Source organism: Ammospiza caudacuta, chromosome 8 (assembly GCF_027887145.1).
Source record: "Ammospiza caudacuta isolate bAmmCau1 chromosome 8, bAmmCau1.pri, whole genome shotgun sequence".
Taxonomy (NCBI): Eukaryota; Metazoa; Chordata; class Aves; order Passeriformes; family Passerellidae; genus Ammospiza; species Ammospiza caudacuta.
The window spans coordinates 11,786,824-11,804,152 of NC_080600.1; positions in this window are offsets into that span (position 1 = coordinate 11,786,824).

Below are 17,329 nucleotides of genomic sequence, written 5' to 3' on the forward strand. Positions count from 1 at the left end.
TTTCTGAAAAGCCCCTAGATCCTGATCATCCTGTTCAGCAAATGTCTGTATAAAACAGTTTTGCTAGCTCACCATTGAGCCACCCAATTTCTTGTACAGTAACAATGAAGCTGGAGATGAGTGCTGATATCACTTCTGTTCTTTTTACTTCCCTTATAAAATGTGTTGTTGGTGAACTGATAAAACTCTTTTTTGGTTCATTCCTACTTAAAATTAGTAACAGCTCTAGGTTAATGATAGTTTAGAAATCAGTAATGTTGAACAGCATCCCAGTTCTGTACTTTAATTTACCAGTTCTTTTGTTCTCTCTGTTCTGGCTCCACAGTTTGAAGGAAGATCTGTGAGAAGTCCAGTCACACCTGTGTAGTTTTGTTGTGCTAATGACCTTCTTCTGAAGCAAACAGCAGAAAAATATATTCTAGGTTATGCTTATGATTGAACCACCCTGGGAATTTGGTTCTGCTGCTGCTATTAGCAAATCACACTGGAACTGGTTAATGACCTTAATTTAATTAGAAGCTGCTTTTGGTTTTACACAAATTTAGGAAAAAAAACCAACAAAAAACCAACCAAACAAAACCAAAACACACAAAAACCCAACTAAACCAAAACAACAACCCCAAACCCTCAGAATCCATAAACTAACCACAATTTTTTTTTTTTTTTTGTTTTTTATCCTTTACTGTATGACCAAGATGGATACTGAACTCAGAAGGAGAAGGATTTTTTAAAGGGGTATCATCTCCTAGCAGCCTGTCATCCATGGTTTCTGGAGACACATCTCCATTTTAACTTAGGCCACTTTCTCCTCTAAACAAAACATTATCTTCCATCACTCAACACAGAGTACTGATATCCTGCCTCCTGTTTTTCAGGCTCTCCTTTGATTGCTTGTTTGGGTGTCCTTGTGCCACAGCACATTTTACTTTTCCTCTGGTCACACTGGCCAGCAGCGTTCTTGGGCAGAAAAATAATGAGGAGGGAAAACTCTTGGTACTTTCTTAGGTATAAGACATTCACTAGCAAGGAAATTTGAAGAGCATTGAGCTGTGTTTTCCAGCATTTCCTTCCAGTGTCTCCTAGAGCTGCTTTTCAGTGTTTCCATCTATAAGCTAGTCTTCAGCATACCTTGATTTTTATATGGCTTCATATTTTCCAGAACTTATCAGATGGCAAGAAAGGATGTTGCAAATGTCACACTGCGAGCACTGTACCAAATGGAAAAAAAAGCAGCATTGGAAAGCTGTTTCCTTATGGATGTTTCACTTGAGACTTGATCACAATTATTTTAGGAGGGAAAACATCACACACTAAATACATTTAATTATTTGAATATTTTCCTGCTTTGGACAGATTGTGATAATCTTACATAAACACTGGCACCGAGTATTAGGGAAATCTGATTTTTGACCCACATCTGATTATTTTGCAGCACTCACAACTGAGCTTCCAGTGGAAGATTTCCCCATGTCAAGTTTCTAAACAGGGTAAATAAAGCCATCTGTTGTGGAAGCAGGATTTTTGAATTATATGCCCTGTTAACCACCGTTTTGCACACTGAACTATTCATGTCTAAAGAAACAACCTTGTGCCTTTATAAAAGGGGTTCTGCTCTCCTGATTTACACATTTCTGGGTCAGATATCAGATGTCTAAATTAACCTTTAGTCTTACATTCAGTTCTATCAGACAGGTTTCAATCTTTTCCCTTTCCCTTATGTTTCTTTCTGCTTCCTACTTTCTCTTGAGACTTGGTCACAATTATCTTGAGCTCTATTACAAATAGAAATGCAATAAATGTTTCAAAAAAGTAGGTAATGAAACTAATATTTCTAAATATAAATATGTTATACATATCTGGTAAAGTAATTAAAATATATCTTATGAAAAATATCTCATCAGCCTCTAGTCCAATGAGAACCTCATCTCTGCAGAGATGAGCAAAGATTATTTAATGTAAATAAGAGGGATTTCCATGGTAAGAATACACATGGTTTCCCCCAGACCTTTCAATAAGTGTTTAAGAGAAACAATTTTCCTCATAGATAAGTGCATTTGAAGACTCCACTTGTTTAGCTGAATTGTTGTTGAATCACCAAGAGGTTAAATTGCTATTTCCAGGACTATTCTGTTCTCTGCACTCCCTTTAGTCACAGAAAGAAGCAGCTCTCGTTGGAAAAGAGGGGAGTGAACAGAAATTTCTGCTGCAAATTAGCACACGGAAGGAACACTGTGTGCTGTTTCACTTAATCACTCAGGGGCCCATATGGGTTACTTTAATAGGGCTTAATATTTGTCCTCTTTTTATTCTTCTAATAACAGATACACCAGGCTAGACACTGGCATCTCCTTAAAGAAATTGGGACACCATCTGGATTCATGCCAGCTAACATTCTGCTCAGCTGGCTCTCAGCCTTAGGAAAGTTCAAATATATATATATATATATAGTTTAAGTTTTAAAATCTTATGCGTGGTTTATTATATATTTATTTATTTCTGTGACAGTGTCTTGCCCTGTTAGTCTACTGCAAGGCTTTAGGGCCTCTTGGTGATTTTGGGATTATGAACTCTGCCAGTCACATGGTTTCCAAACATGAGGTTAAATCCATGGAGCAGTAGCTTGGGTAACACTTAAATGAAATTATGCATACATTTAAGTAATGTATGTAATTTGCTGATGTAGAAGGCAGTGCTGGAGCTCACATTTCAAATTCTAATTTTCAGCAGTTTGCCATGACTGAAGCATTTGCTTTGATGACTTTAAAATATCGAGCATCTATAGAGAAGAAAAAGACATATAGATCATCTTGTCTATGTTTTAGTAAAGCACAAGCTTCCATGTTTACCCTGATACCTCTATGTTAGAAATATCAAATACCCTAACTGAGGTTGGACAGCCCAATTTATGTTGTTTTTAATGGTCACTATTGTCCTAACACACCTCTCCCAGCATTGCTTTGAAGATAAAGCTTTGATACTTCACAGTTAATTTGAGCTTGTTTGACTGGTCAGTTACCTTTGTTGTTAAAATTTTGTGCTTGCCCTCTACAGTTGCTTTATTTAAACCTTCACTTTATGTTGTATCTATTAATGAAAATACAACTTTATGTGGAAAATTAGAAACTGGAAAAGCTTCAAGAAATAATGAAGAAATGGTCTGGAAGAGAACTGAGGTGAGAATTAGAAATTTCTGAATTGTAGAAATGGCAAGAGCCAAACCATCACTTTTCCTCTGAACCAAATAAGTTAAAACATAAAACATTTCTAATTTTTATTTAACCAGGTGAATTCAAAAGGCACAAATTGGTATCTTTGGAGTGGATTGGTAGGTACCCTCACTGACTTCTATTTTAACTTGATCATTTCAGGATGAAATACACAGGGTTCTCTACAGGCTAATCTTTCAAATTGATGATTTCAGAGAGGGCAGATTAAAAAAAATCAGTATCTTGATAGAAAGTACAACCAAATATTCTGATTTAATTAGCTATAAAGAAGTGGTTAAAATGCAAACAGAAAAATGGCTAAATTAATTGCCATGTTAATGTATTTATTCCTTCTTATATTCTTTCTCTCTGTAACTTTGCTTTTGTTTTTAGCTAAAGGCTTAATCCTTCTACTTTTAAAATAGTAAATTACCCCCAAGAACAAATGAAATCCTGAGGGAAGTATTTAAAAAGAAGAGAAACAAGGATATTTATCTTTCTTGCCATTTGGCAACCAACTCAAATATCTAAGTTAGAAGAATGTTTCCCCTCAGGTTATCATATGACTGATAGAAAGAGCACAGGCCACAATGCTAAACTAAGTTCTTGCTATGAAGAATCTTTTGAAGGTCCTGCATCTTTTCCTCAAGACAGCGTAAGTAATGTACAGATGTAAAGAATTTAAATTTAGGTGATAGTAGCAGCTCTGAAGAATATTGAAAGGCTTCTGAGAAATAAATATCAGCTGATAGCAAACAGAACAACAACTTGACATATGGACATTTAATTCAGGACTGCTTAGTATTTATTATGTTGTGTCTTGACAACTAAATTAGTCCTAAGTAGATATGATTGAACCCAACCTTTTCTAGACACTTGATACTATTAAAAAAAAGTCCTTTGAAAATCTAGATAGTGAACATTTGATAACTGATTACCATGGCCTTAATTCTGTCTTTTTTTCCTTCACATAATTTTTGTACCAGGTTATATTAATAAATAATTTGCCATATCTGTGAGGGACTGAAGGCATCTCAAAAAAATCTCTTTTCCATACAGCTGAGATGCTCTAGACTTAGTTACATTTTGTATTTGTTTTTCCTTTTTGCCTCCTTTCTGTTTCTAAGTCACTACTAGGTTTAGACTAATTTTGAGGAAATATTAGCTCTTGTCCTCTGGGTTGTTTTCAGGTAGCATAGTTTACTGTAGCTCTGGAAACTGTCCAATGACCATCTAGAATTCAGATTTCTCTTCTTTCCTCTAATAAAATGTACAATAAAATAATGTACTTTTCCATAGAGTGTCAGAATGGCAGCTCTGTACTGGCTGTTAAACTGAAAGACTTTGTTTGCATATACAGCCCTCAGGACTTACACCTTGTATGTGTCTGTGTGTATATACACATAAAATCTAAAGTATATATGAAATATATATATACATAAAATCTAAAGTATATATGAAATATATATATTTATATTTTATATTAGTATTTAATATTATTACATATTAATATATAATTATTATATATTAATATGTATTATTATATTATTATATATTAATATATATTAATATTGATATAAATATCTATATATATCTATATCTTTATCTATATATATTTAAAGTATTTACTTTTTCTCCTGTTCCAAGTTTTCTCCTATTTATGTTGTGACAGGTTGCAGCCCTCCTCTGAACTTCTGCTTTGGGGCAAATATGTTGCAAAACCACTGCAGTGACTCAGAAAATTAAATTAATACATAATTTATTAGGCTTTACAAGGATGGACTCAAAGGAAATCAGATTTACTCCCCCCTGAACCAGTTGTCTAAATTCTAGGAATACAGTTATAATGCAAAATAGAATATTTGGAACTTAGTAGGTTTAAGTGCTGATTTTTCCCTACAGGACAGTAATCAACTTTTTGGTGTTTCTTTATATACTCCTGAGCACGGTGGTCAAGATCTAAAGCTCCTACATGAACCTGCAGTTTTCAGGTGAATGTTAAACAGTTTTCAGCACAGATTATACTCTAGTCCTTGGAAATTGTGTAAAACAGCACACTGGCCTAAGCAGATATTTTCTACAGAGGGGACAGCTGTAAAAGCGTTTTAACCTCTCCCTGTGGGAAATAGTAAAGCTAAGAAGACTTTCAGAAAGCTGGGAAGGCAGGCCTTAGAAACAGAAAGGACAGAAAACTTAAAACTAGCTACAGCTGCTAAGACTGAAAGTAGAAAAGTTACAGTAGTACAAGCAAGGACATGAAACAATAGCTTGAGTTTTAGGCTTGGCCAAGATAGAGCTTAAGACTGCAGGAAAATATGCTTAGTGAGATAATAGAAGGTTTTAAGCTTAATAATGAAGTTTTGTGTGTTGTTAACAGAGAGTAGACAGACAAGCATTGTGTGAAGCAGGTGTGCGTGTGCTTTTAGTGATTGGCTAGAAAAACTGTCTGTGAGCTTTAGCAATGTGCTGTTGGCTAGAAAGTTTTTTAAATGCTCTGTAACAAAAAAAATATTTGGCTGCTGCTGTCAAGACATAAGCTTTTGCCATACTACAGTTGTCTCAGCCAATGTAATGAGGCTGAGGCTGCAATAAAGCTCAAGGAACATCCCAGCAGTCCCATCCTGTTTGTGAAAAACCACCAACACATCTCCCTTCTAGTCCTGTTTTCTTGTCATGGTGATGAGAACTTCCACCATCTTTGGAAAGCTCTGCCACTTCTCTTTTATTTCCAGCCAGTTATACCTTTTCACAGGAATAGGAATAAAACTGCTACACAAGACAACGGGCAGGTGAATGGGTGCACCTGCCTGCTAGGACCCACTCCCATCATCTTGGGCACCAAGAATTACATCCTCCACTTCCATGTGGCCTCTTTGTCCTTCTGCAAAGCTGTGCCCATTTTGAAGGAATAATTTGATCTAATGCATCTTCCATCATCAATAGCGGGTTTTTTTTATGGCAGCAGTGAATCCTTTCTGAGGACATCTGCAGAAAAATACAACACTGAGAGATAGAGGGAAAAAAATTTAGAGCTCAATTGCTACTTCTGCTTAGTGTAGAAATGGAAAAATATTGGAAAAATTAGTGGAAGTATTAATGAAACCCATGTTCCATTAAACTTTTGACCAGACAGGGGTTACTCTCATGTGCCAAGCTGCTGGACATTCACACCAGCAAATTCATCATCCCAGGAAACATTTCCTTCAGATTTGTGGAGACGTGTGATTTTCAGTTTAACTATAGGCTTTTTTCTTTGAATTTCTTACCATTTTAAAACCTGCACAAGAACAAGGCCTGTCTGTCACTTCACAAACTGTGTCAACTTACTTTAAGGCTTCCTGTCTCTCACCCTTCAGGCAAGACTTGGCTTTGCATAATTTACATATTTTTATAATTCAGAAACTTTCTGGATGATTTTTCACCGTGACTTCAGCTCTTTTGTTGTAAGGGTAACTTTTTACTATGTGACAGAAACAAAAACAAGATCCCATCACAATAAATAGTTACCATGAACTCCTCTTGGAAAATGCATTCAAGGATACCAGTCACTGTAAAAAGTAACAAGTACTAATGGCCTTAAGAGTGAGAATACAGACAGGGCAGGGATGAAGAATTAGAAATAAAAAGTTCTACCATACCCTATTTCTTATTAGAATTATTTCTGTTCCTCTTAGGTATATTTAAAGGACTCCAAGTTCAAACATAGAAAAAATCAGAATTTAACATTAGCTAAAAAGCTAAAAGAAGGACAATGTGTTGATTTAAAGAATACCTGGTGACATAACTTCTGCTGTTCATTTATCATATCTTCATGTGCTCTTACTTTACATGATTTTAAATGTAATGCTTATTAGAAATGCAAGTATGTCATATATGAAACCAATACATATGTTCCTGTTCCATGTGCAAATTTTTTTATTTGTGGTTACATGTAATAGATCAATGTGTACATTGTTCCTGTCCTCCCACTAGATGGATCTGATCCGTTCTGTTCTTTCTCCCATATGTATTCACATCTGCCACAGTGGGAGGTAACCGGTTTAGAAATGGAGAACAGAACCTTGGACTAAATTCTGATCTCATTTACATCACTCAGTAACAGAGTTACCAGCCCTCCACACAGGAAATCCTTCATAATTGCTGCTTGTACCACGCCCTCGCCCTCCCAAATTAGGGTTTATTTTATATGGATAACTCACATTATAATATAGTTTCTATGTGTAAGTACAGAGACAGAGGCCAAATCTGTAGCATTATGAGATGCATGGAAATAACTGAAATATAATAATTGAAATATTGTTATTTTTAAAATATTGCCTTATGTGTTTCCTGTTGAATATCAACAACCTCATCTTCAAAGTTTCCTTTGAAATGATAACCTTTTCTGCTTTAATCCCCTTGTGTCACATAACTTCTCCAATACTGATCTATATTAAGGGTAGCTTTGCCACTGTACCCAAGTGCATTAAAAATACCATCAATGGTAGTCTCACTACCCTTTTTTGCTTTCAATGAGTAGAGATCTTCACTGAACCATCCATGACAATTTTGTCAAATTTCAGAATTACTACAGTTAATTAAGAATTCTTTTAAATCCTGAGGACCCTGAAAATCGTAGAAAATAGACGACACAGACAGAGAGGTATTCACTTCTTTGGCCCCCATTGGATAGTTTTAACAGTGTGCTCTATCTCAGCCTTAAATTGGAGTAGAATAGTCATATAAAAGGAAAAATTCCTTCAAGAGAAAATGCACAAAAGCATAAACAAATCATTATGTCTGTAGATTCTTTATTATTAAAGTCGAGGGAAGGAAGAGGTACTCAATGTGTCAGTCACCTTGTAGAGAACCTGGATTTTGACAGCAGCAGAAAAGTGAAAGCCAGAAATAGAGAGCATACCAAAAAAGATTAAGTCTCAGTGGAAAGATGATTTTCTCCTAAGAAGAGCCTTTATACTTGCTGTGAAGTTAAAGAAGAGCACGTAACAAAAAAGATACCTGATAGCAACCACAACCTGGCTGCTCATAAAACTGCTAACTAAGCACACAGAGTATTTGCAGCTCAGAATTGTGCAACTTTCCATAAAAATTTCACTCTGTGGGAAACTACGTGCATTGAAATTCATAGAAGTGCTTACTCACTGCAAAAATGTTCAATGTCCAAATTAGATGACCTTCATGAGGCAGTAAAATATTAGAAATTCAGTATTTTTTACATGCCCACTTTCAAATGGACTTTACAGTACACTTGCACTAGTTAACAACATTGCTGGGCTTATAACATTAAAAATAAGTAGTATGCAAAGAGTGAGGGCTTTTTTTAAGTGCATGTGCTCAGTCACAACTGGTTACTGAAGGACATATTTTTATTGACATTTCTTCCCTCATAGAAGCTGTATCTTTTGGTGGATGTCAGAGACACATTTTCTACATCTGTGTGGAGAATTTGGGTCTGTGGTGAATCCTGGATGCTTTCTAAGGCTTCTGGTGCTCTCAGGAATCACATTGTTTCTGTGAAGGACAGAGAGGCACAGGCCACTTTCATTCACATCACCCCAATCTAGAACTATTTCTGAAATCCTAACACCTGGCATGCTTCCCAAGGAAAACATTTAGGCGAGCCCTAATTGCGCATCCAGCATCATGGGGACACCCCAAATAGAGGCTGAAGTCTACCTGGCCCCTCCCCAAGGTTCTTTTGGCCCCTCCAGAAGGTTCTCCCAACACCTGGCCTGATTGCACCTAATTAGCACTGATCAGCTTCAGGTGTGGCTGCAGCCCCACAGCTGATCTCAATTAACTCTGCTTCATATAACTGGAGAATTCAAGAGCATGCCTTTCTTCCCTGAAAGAAGACCAGCAGCTCAACCTTGAAGAACAGGTACTCATGTTGTTGTTGCTTTTAATTTTTTGTGGTGCCCTGTTGTTATCAAAAATGTTGGAATAAATCAAATTGTCATTAGTATTAGAAGGCAGGAGTTGCTTTGTTCATAGCACTTGGTGTGTGTGAGATTGCTCCCCAAGTGTACAGACTCACTTGGAAAGGTTCTCAATATATGTGTGTTTTTAGCAAACAAAGAAATTAATGTCCATTGGTTATAAATTGCATAATTCTGTTCATTAATTAGTATTTTTTATTGATTTATCTATTCTCATGCTAATTAGCCCACGTTTGCAGTCTTTTTGTTATCTTTATCTCAGAGTTTTTCAGTAAAATTGTTGAATTGTCTTTGTTAGCTTCTTCTTTATCTCAGGTTTCTGCAACACTTTGGTCCTTGTTGTCCATAAATTCTGCTTGATTTGTGTCCACTTCTCGGCAGTCTATCTCTCCCTCAGCTTTTGTGCTTTGAGGCACACCAAGGCTGGTTTAGCAAAACTCAGCAATGATCCCAAACCGTATTCTAACAATAGCGGCTTGTCGAAAAAACTTTAGAAAAAATAGAAGAAAAACTGCAATACTTCTGAAGAGGTAACAATGTTAATTAGACAAGTTAATGAATCATAATTAGTTGGAGAAGTTCAGCGTTGGCTGCCGCGGTCGGTCCCGGTGGCTGCGCCGATCGGGGTTGCCAGGCAACCGGCGGGCCCGACCGAGCCGGGCCTGGGCCGGAGAGAACTTAAAAACCAAAAATAAAAATCCAAACCCCACGAAAACCCCAGGAAAAAACCATCAAAGCACATGTTTGATGAGTGCCCTGAGGGCCACTGTGCTGCCGTGGTGGCCGTGCCCACCCGCCTGAGGGCTCGGGGCAGTGCGGGCTGATTTCAGGGCTTGCCTTTGAGGTATTCATGCGATAACGCTTCAAAATATTTGGCTTTTTAAAGTTTCGTCTGTGGCTGCTGGATAAAAAGCTTCGGCCGTGAGACTTTGGTGGAATAGTTGCATAGAAACAAATGAAGGTTTAATTATGGCTCCTCACAGATGAGTTCAGAACACTTGGGTTGTTTGCCCCCTCAAGGCTTCACTCCTCCCCTGAGGAAAAACTTTTCATGGTTCCTGTGATCTATGGGTGCATATAAATATCTCAAAGGCAAGTGTCTAGAGGATGGTGCCAGGCTCTTTTCAGTGATGCCTAGTGTCAGGATGAGGAGCAATTGCCATAAACTAAACCGTGAGAAGTTGTACTTCAACATGAGGAAGAGCTTCTTGACATTGAATGTGGCAGAGCCCTGCTGGAGACATTCCAAACTACCTGTGTCACTTGCTCCAGAAGGTTCTTCTGGCCCTTCCAGAAGGTTCTCCCAACACCTGGCCTGATTGCACCTAATTAGCACTGATCAGCTTCAGGTGTGGCTGCAGCTCCACAGCTGATCCCATTTAACTCTGCTTAATATTACTGAGAATGGCAGAATTGGCTGTGGCGGGGGGATGATAAGGCTGGATTATCTCCAGAGGTCCCTCTCAACACTAGTGCTGCTGTGAAGTGATTCAGTCACTTGCTGTGTGCAGGCTGGAGCACACAGGTTTCTGAGCAAAAGACGGCAAGCCCTCCAAAACCACCTTGTTTTCTCTCTTACTGTTTGAGCACACTGTTATGTGATGTGGAATGTCTAGCTAGTGTCACCTATGAATATCTGGCTATGTCCCCTCCCAGCCTACTGTGCACCCTCCTCCAGTCTGGTCACTGGTGAGGCAGAGTGACAAAGGCCTCAATGCTGCTCAGCAAAAGTGACAACATCACTGTGTTACCAGAACTGTTTTAGTCAAAAACCTAACCTACAGCGCAGTATGAGCTGCTGTGAAGTAAACAGACTGTTCTAGGAAAGCCTGCTGTTTGGATTCTGGAAATTTCTGCAGGTGGTGGGGTGGTGGATCCTCTCTGAACAGGTCTATCCATTCTCATTGTGAAATTCATTTTTATTGATTTTTTTTGTTCATGCAATGGGAGTTTCCATTGTTGCAGGCAGTATTTGTTGCTTATCCCTTCACTGAGTACCTTGGGGAGGAGTAGAAGCCATGTCTTCTCCACAGCAATCCCGTGAAAGCAGCAGCAACACCCACCTCTCACAAGCTTCATGTTCTCCAAGGTGAATAAAACTTGTTTCTTCAGTCTCTTTCTACGCTTCATGAACTAAAACCCCTGCTTCACTGGAAAATTAAAGGTGCGCTCTTATTTTTGCCTCCCCTGAGGGCTAATTGTAGGTACTTTTTGTGTGAGGAACTCAAAACTAGGCAGAGTGTTCCAGGCATGGCCTCAAGTACCAGGGAGTCACTCAGCTTTGACCTTGCTGTGACCTTGCCCATCCACACTCTACTGACCCACGTTAAAATCCTTGCCCAGATATGACCCTGCAGGAGCTTTTTTTGCAAAACCTGCTACACAGTTATCTCCTGCCTGGGCGTTTCCTAGGGGATAATCTGTCCACACTGCAGGACTCTGCAGTTTTCTGCTTGTTTTAACAAGTCCTGACTTTCTGCTGCTTTAAAGCAATAAAGTAGAGCAGTAGTGCAGAACAAGAGCCTCCAATGCTGATATTGGATGTTAGAACTTCCCTGCTCTCCTGTAACAGATGCAGACAGAATATCTGAGTTAGCTTTAAAGTCTTGTTCCCCTTAAAATCAAGGGGGACGTGTCCCCTTCTCAAGTGTCTTTCAGATTAGTTTGCAAACTGCAATGAGCTACAATGCAAAATCTGAACTATCTGGTTGTATAAATTTGGGATAATGTGCTGGTTGCTATTATCTGCTGTGGTGAGTGGAACAGAAGGTACATCAGCCTGGCATAGATAATGATTCCCTCATATCACTTTTTCTGAGGTACTTGGACTATCCAGACTAGTTTCAAAAGACTGTAAAATCTTACAGTTTGCAGGTTTGCATTCTGAATTTTTATCTATTTCCACAGTCTGCCAGCTATATTGAAGTGATACTGTATTATGTATGGGGAAATAGAAAGCTATCATCTCAAAATAGACCATAATATTGCACCTTATTAAAAAATACAAGTGGGTTTTCTGCCAGCAACCATGACTTATGATAATGACTGTTATCAATATGCAATTACTTCTGTTACCCTGGAACATATTGACATTCATTTATTTAAAGATAATGTAACACATTTGTATTCATTGAGGTAATCATTGGATATGATTAAATGTGAATGCCCATCTTATACCAAACATAAAAAGAAAAAAAATTTGTCATTGGACCTTCTGCACTACCTAAAATAGGCTGTAATAAATTCTGAAAATTGCATTTGAGCTTCTTTGAAACACAGTGACAAACAACCATAAAGAAGCAAAAGCAAAACTTGGGAGATTGCCAATTTAAACATTCAGTCTTTCTAATGATATAGGATAAACCTGACAATAAGAAAAAGACCTTTCAAATAAAACTGTAATCCGTGTTTGTGGAATGGACTACAGAGTTTGTGATAGTGTGGAACAAAAGTCCATTTAAATCTTGACTCTTTGTGGAGGCAGGAATCTGTTTGCCTGGGATGTTTAGATTAGTTTTGAAGATGCAGAGGTTAGATGTGGCAACAGGCAAGCATCTAAATCTGCTATTTAGCTTTTGAATCATTATTTTATCCCCCAAATGCTTCAGAGTTTTCAGGCTTTTAACTAATATGCATCTATCTGTAGTGCATTTGCTACATAACAGTAGTTCTCTGGTGACAGGTTGTTATGATAATAAACAATTTGACATCCACTTCTTCAAGGACACCAGCCAGAGTAGTTTCAATATTCTGAGTTTTCAAATATTTCTGTTGGTAAAGGTGGAGAGAATGAACCTCACAATATTTGGTTGTTCAGTTATATGGTATAAAATACTTCATCCATTTCTACAACTAGAAATGTCTGCTGCTTGTCTAAAATACCTTAGTTTTAATGAACTCTGAGAAACAAACCCCAAACCAACAACAAAAAATATCCTTGAAATCCCCAAAAAACCTCCAGTCTAAAACTCTCTGTGGTGGTGGTTTCCTGCTTGAAAATTGGAGATATCCCAGTCAACTGTTGGATGGTTCATGGAATTGTAGAATGGTTTGGGTTGGAAAGAACCTTAATGCTTATTTAGATCAGTTTGAATCCCCCTGCCATGGGCAGGGACGCATTCCACTAGTCCAGGTTGCTCCAAGCCCTGTCCAGCCTGGCCTGGAACATTTCCAGGGATTGGGCAGCCACAGCTTCTCTGTTCCTGCGCCAGTGTCTCGCCACCCTCATTGTTTGTGTTAACAAAAAGGCCTTACATAAAACCATCTGAAATGGATACAATCGAGTCTGAAATTATTTCCCTTTGTCCTGACTGTACAGACCCTGGTGAAATGCCCCTCTACATTTTTCTTATAAGCCTACCTTCCTCCCCACCTCTTTTATTGAAAAGCTGCAGTAAGGTCCCTGAGGTGTCATCTCTTCTCCAGACTGAGCATTCCCCAAACCATGTTCCTCTCTCATACAAGATCAGCCCTCTGTTTTCTCTCTGCTCTGCAGCTGCTCTCAAAGGTCTGTCTTTTATGGGGTTTCCAGAGCTGGATGCAATACTCTAGGAGCATCTCATGAGAGTGGAGTAGAGCAGAATCTTTTTCTTGACCTCCTGGCCATGCTTTTTATTCAGCCCAGGTTAAGACTGGCTTTCTGGGCTGCAAGTGTGCATTACTGCCCCATTCCAATGTTTTTGTTTTGTCCACCAGTGTCCCCAAGTCCTACTCAATAGGCCTGCTCTTCATGTGTACATCTCCCAGTCTACTATCAGTAGTGGGGATGGCTCTGAGCCAAATTAGATCAAGCAGTTTTCTTTCCAAATAACCAAGCTGCATTTTTGCCAGGTGGTGCTATGTGTGTAGAGACATTGCAAGAATTTCTTTATTAAATGTATATATATATATATATATATAATACAGGTGTATGCATTTTGGATCATGCTTTGTGAAAGGGCTGGCTATCTTAATAGCCATTTATAGCTCAGTGTGATTAGAGAAGACTGTTTTCATTGCTTGGCTGATTCTAGCAGTAGCTGAAAAACAACCCAGTGATTTCAAAAGCCTTTCCCTGGAATGTCAGTCACCAAAGCAAATAAAAATGGAGTTACATTTCTCAGAAACACACCTTTTATAACCTGAGCTCACTGGAAGGCTGCAAAGAATTCTCATGGGTGCAATAACTCAAAAAATTATCAATCAAACTAAGCTTTTTCAGTAAACTGCCTGTTGCTTTGAGTAGGGCCTTAGTGTGGTATTGCCAATACTGTAAGCTTTTACTGTTCTAATTTATTTAAATCTGTTTACCCCTTGTCTCCTATTGCAGTGTAGTTGTGGTAAGCCCTCCTCAGTTAGAGGGGAGCTGGTAACCAGAGTCTCAAGCACAGAAATATGAACTCTTCTATTTGATTTGGGTCTAATAGTTTGTTCATCTACTCCTGCAGGAACACCCGTTCCTCTTATGAATAATTCCTTTTGAATTTGCAGAGCTTTGTCTGTGCTGAGACCTCCTGCTGAAGCTCAGAAATGCTTATGAAGCTGTTTCATCCATCATATTTTTTTATGTACTTCTGCACAAACTGGAATGTGCTTTGTTCTGTGACCTGACACTTATCTGAAGTGAACTTGATCTTTGTTGGGAAAAGCTGATGCAGAGGTTTTAGTCCTCTGGAGAAGCCCTCAGAGTTCTTTAGTATCATCAGCCTTGTGGTGCCCCACCACACTGCTCCTAGCCTAACCTGTTTCTCTGCATGATACAAACTTAAGGTATTTCCAGTAGACAGTAGTCAGGAGTTATGGAATACTGTTGATTTCATTTGCTGCCTAGAGCCTCACTTTATTTAAAAAAAAAAGTTTTCTGTTACCTAAGAGAAATTTTTTGGGCATGTGGATAGATGTAGTAAATTGTTAAAAAGAGTTTGTACCAGAGATTTTCAGAGCTTCTGATTCCCAGTCCTCCAGAAAGATGAAATTCTACAAGACTTTCACATGTTGATTTGGCCACTGCTCTCTCAAGGTGCCTGCTGTGGCCCTTTCCAGGATTGTCACCATGCAGCCATTGGGAGGGCAGCACAGCAGTGTATAGGAATTCAGGGGTTTTTAGGCTGACCTTACTCAAACATCAAAGCCAAGGTCAAAAGTTGGTCTGGAGGCTTATCTACAGCTCTGACTTTGGTGTTAGCCCTGAGCTGACTCCTTGCAGCTTCTTCTGGACCTTGTTCATCTTGTGCTGTCTCCTCTAGAGTCTTTAACCTTGCTCCAATCCTTCTGTGCACCAGAGGAGTGGCAGTGCCACTGAGATGGTCTAATGTAAAGCTGGTTAACCCCTGAGGTGGGTGCAGCAGCAAGTGTGAGCTCCCCACAGAGACTTGCCCCAGCACACTTCCAGGGGGAAGCCTGCATCTCAATGATCCCATGGTTTGCTCTCCAGAAACACTTGCTGTAATGCAACGCAGGGACAAAGTGCTGCAGGTTAAATTAATGCCTGTCTCATGTAATTTCGTAGCTATGTAATTAAGTGTTCTTGCATATGGTCCAAATCCTACTTGGGTGGATGGGTATTAAATATTTCTTCCATAGAGTAGAAATGGAGGCATTTGAAATAAACCTAGTAACAATGTCTCCTGCCAGAAACTTCTAGAAAAGATTCAAATACTGTAATTTATTTTAAAGTGGCCAGATCTCTACATATAATTTTCCATCAATTATTGTTTAAAACATTTTGGATTTTGAAAAATTGTAGTTGGTTTGACAAGCACTTGACTGACATCATGTTGATTAAATAGCATTTCCTCTGACAGCCCCAATGAGACCTCCTACTCACAGTAGATGCATGAGCTAATTGAATTCTTTTTTTAAACTGCTTTTGAATTTCAAACTGTACAAGTGACACCAGACCCCCTTCTCCCACACAGCTCAAATATATACCTTTTTGATGGCTCATTTTGGCATGCCCTGTAGGTAACATCAGTGCCTTTCGTAAATCATCAGGATGTTTCTACTGTGTTCTGAATCAGAAATGTGGAACTGAAAGTTTGGTGTTGTTTTCTGGGTTTTTTTAATATTGAGTTCAAGCCTAGTGCCATCAATTTATAGTTTTGTGGGTGATAAAATTATGTCATAGCTAAATTTTGCAAAATAGAATATCATGGAATGATTTGTATTGAAAGGGACCTTAAAGATCACCCATGGGCAGGGACACCTTCCACTTGACCAGGGTGATCCATGCCCAATGTAACCTGGTGTTGAACACTTCCAGGAATGGGGCATTCACAACTTCAACCTGTGCCAGGGCCTCACCACAAGTTGTGATTAAATTAGCAGTGATATTTTGTCCCAATGTCAGTGAAATGAAGTTGTATTCATTATAATGTTGCTTGTGAGGAAGGAAATATGGCTCTACATATGGTTTCATTGACTGCATGCTTCGTGTAAGGATGTTTCTATAAAACAATTAAAAATATATCAAGGCACGATAGGAACAAGTCTTTAACTCTTATTAAAGTAAGATAATGTTCATCCTTAAATACATTTCCTTTTATTTGAAAGAAACCATATTAGTGGTCCATTTCAGATTATTTGTCAGAAGACACCTGGTTTTGTCTTCTGGTTGTTGAGGAAAGCAGTAAGGAATGCAAGGCTGGTGGAGGGTTGGGCTAGCAACATGTGCATAGAATGATTTCTGCTTTCCCAATTTCTGCTTTCCCATTGTGTTTTCTGCTTCTTGGGCCATGTACCACCCCAAGTGTTGTATACCTTGAAGCTCATTCAGTATCACTGCAGACACCTTTGGCAAGTCTCTAAATATCTGATGTAGGATATGACAGTTATTTCTGGTGCTTAAATATCTTTGTCCCATATGGATGTAGCTTGAGCAGAACAAAATGTTTTACCATAGGATACATTGGCACAGTCTAGTTCCCTCAATGCAGTAGATGCTGTGGTTAATTATATGATAACTCCGTTGAAAACATTAAATCATTATCTATCAGCCATTCTTGCAGTTTCTTTGGCTCCCACATCATCCTATCTGACCGGGCTTGGGTGCAGGTATCTGCTGTGGTGAGTGATGGCCAGGCCAAAATGGCTTCTAAGTATCTTCCAGGGTTAGTTTTGGAATAAAACAATTGATCTTGTCACATAAATACCATTCTGCATTTTGGAGGGAAGAGAGTGAAAAAACGGTTTTTGTCTGTGTCTTTT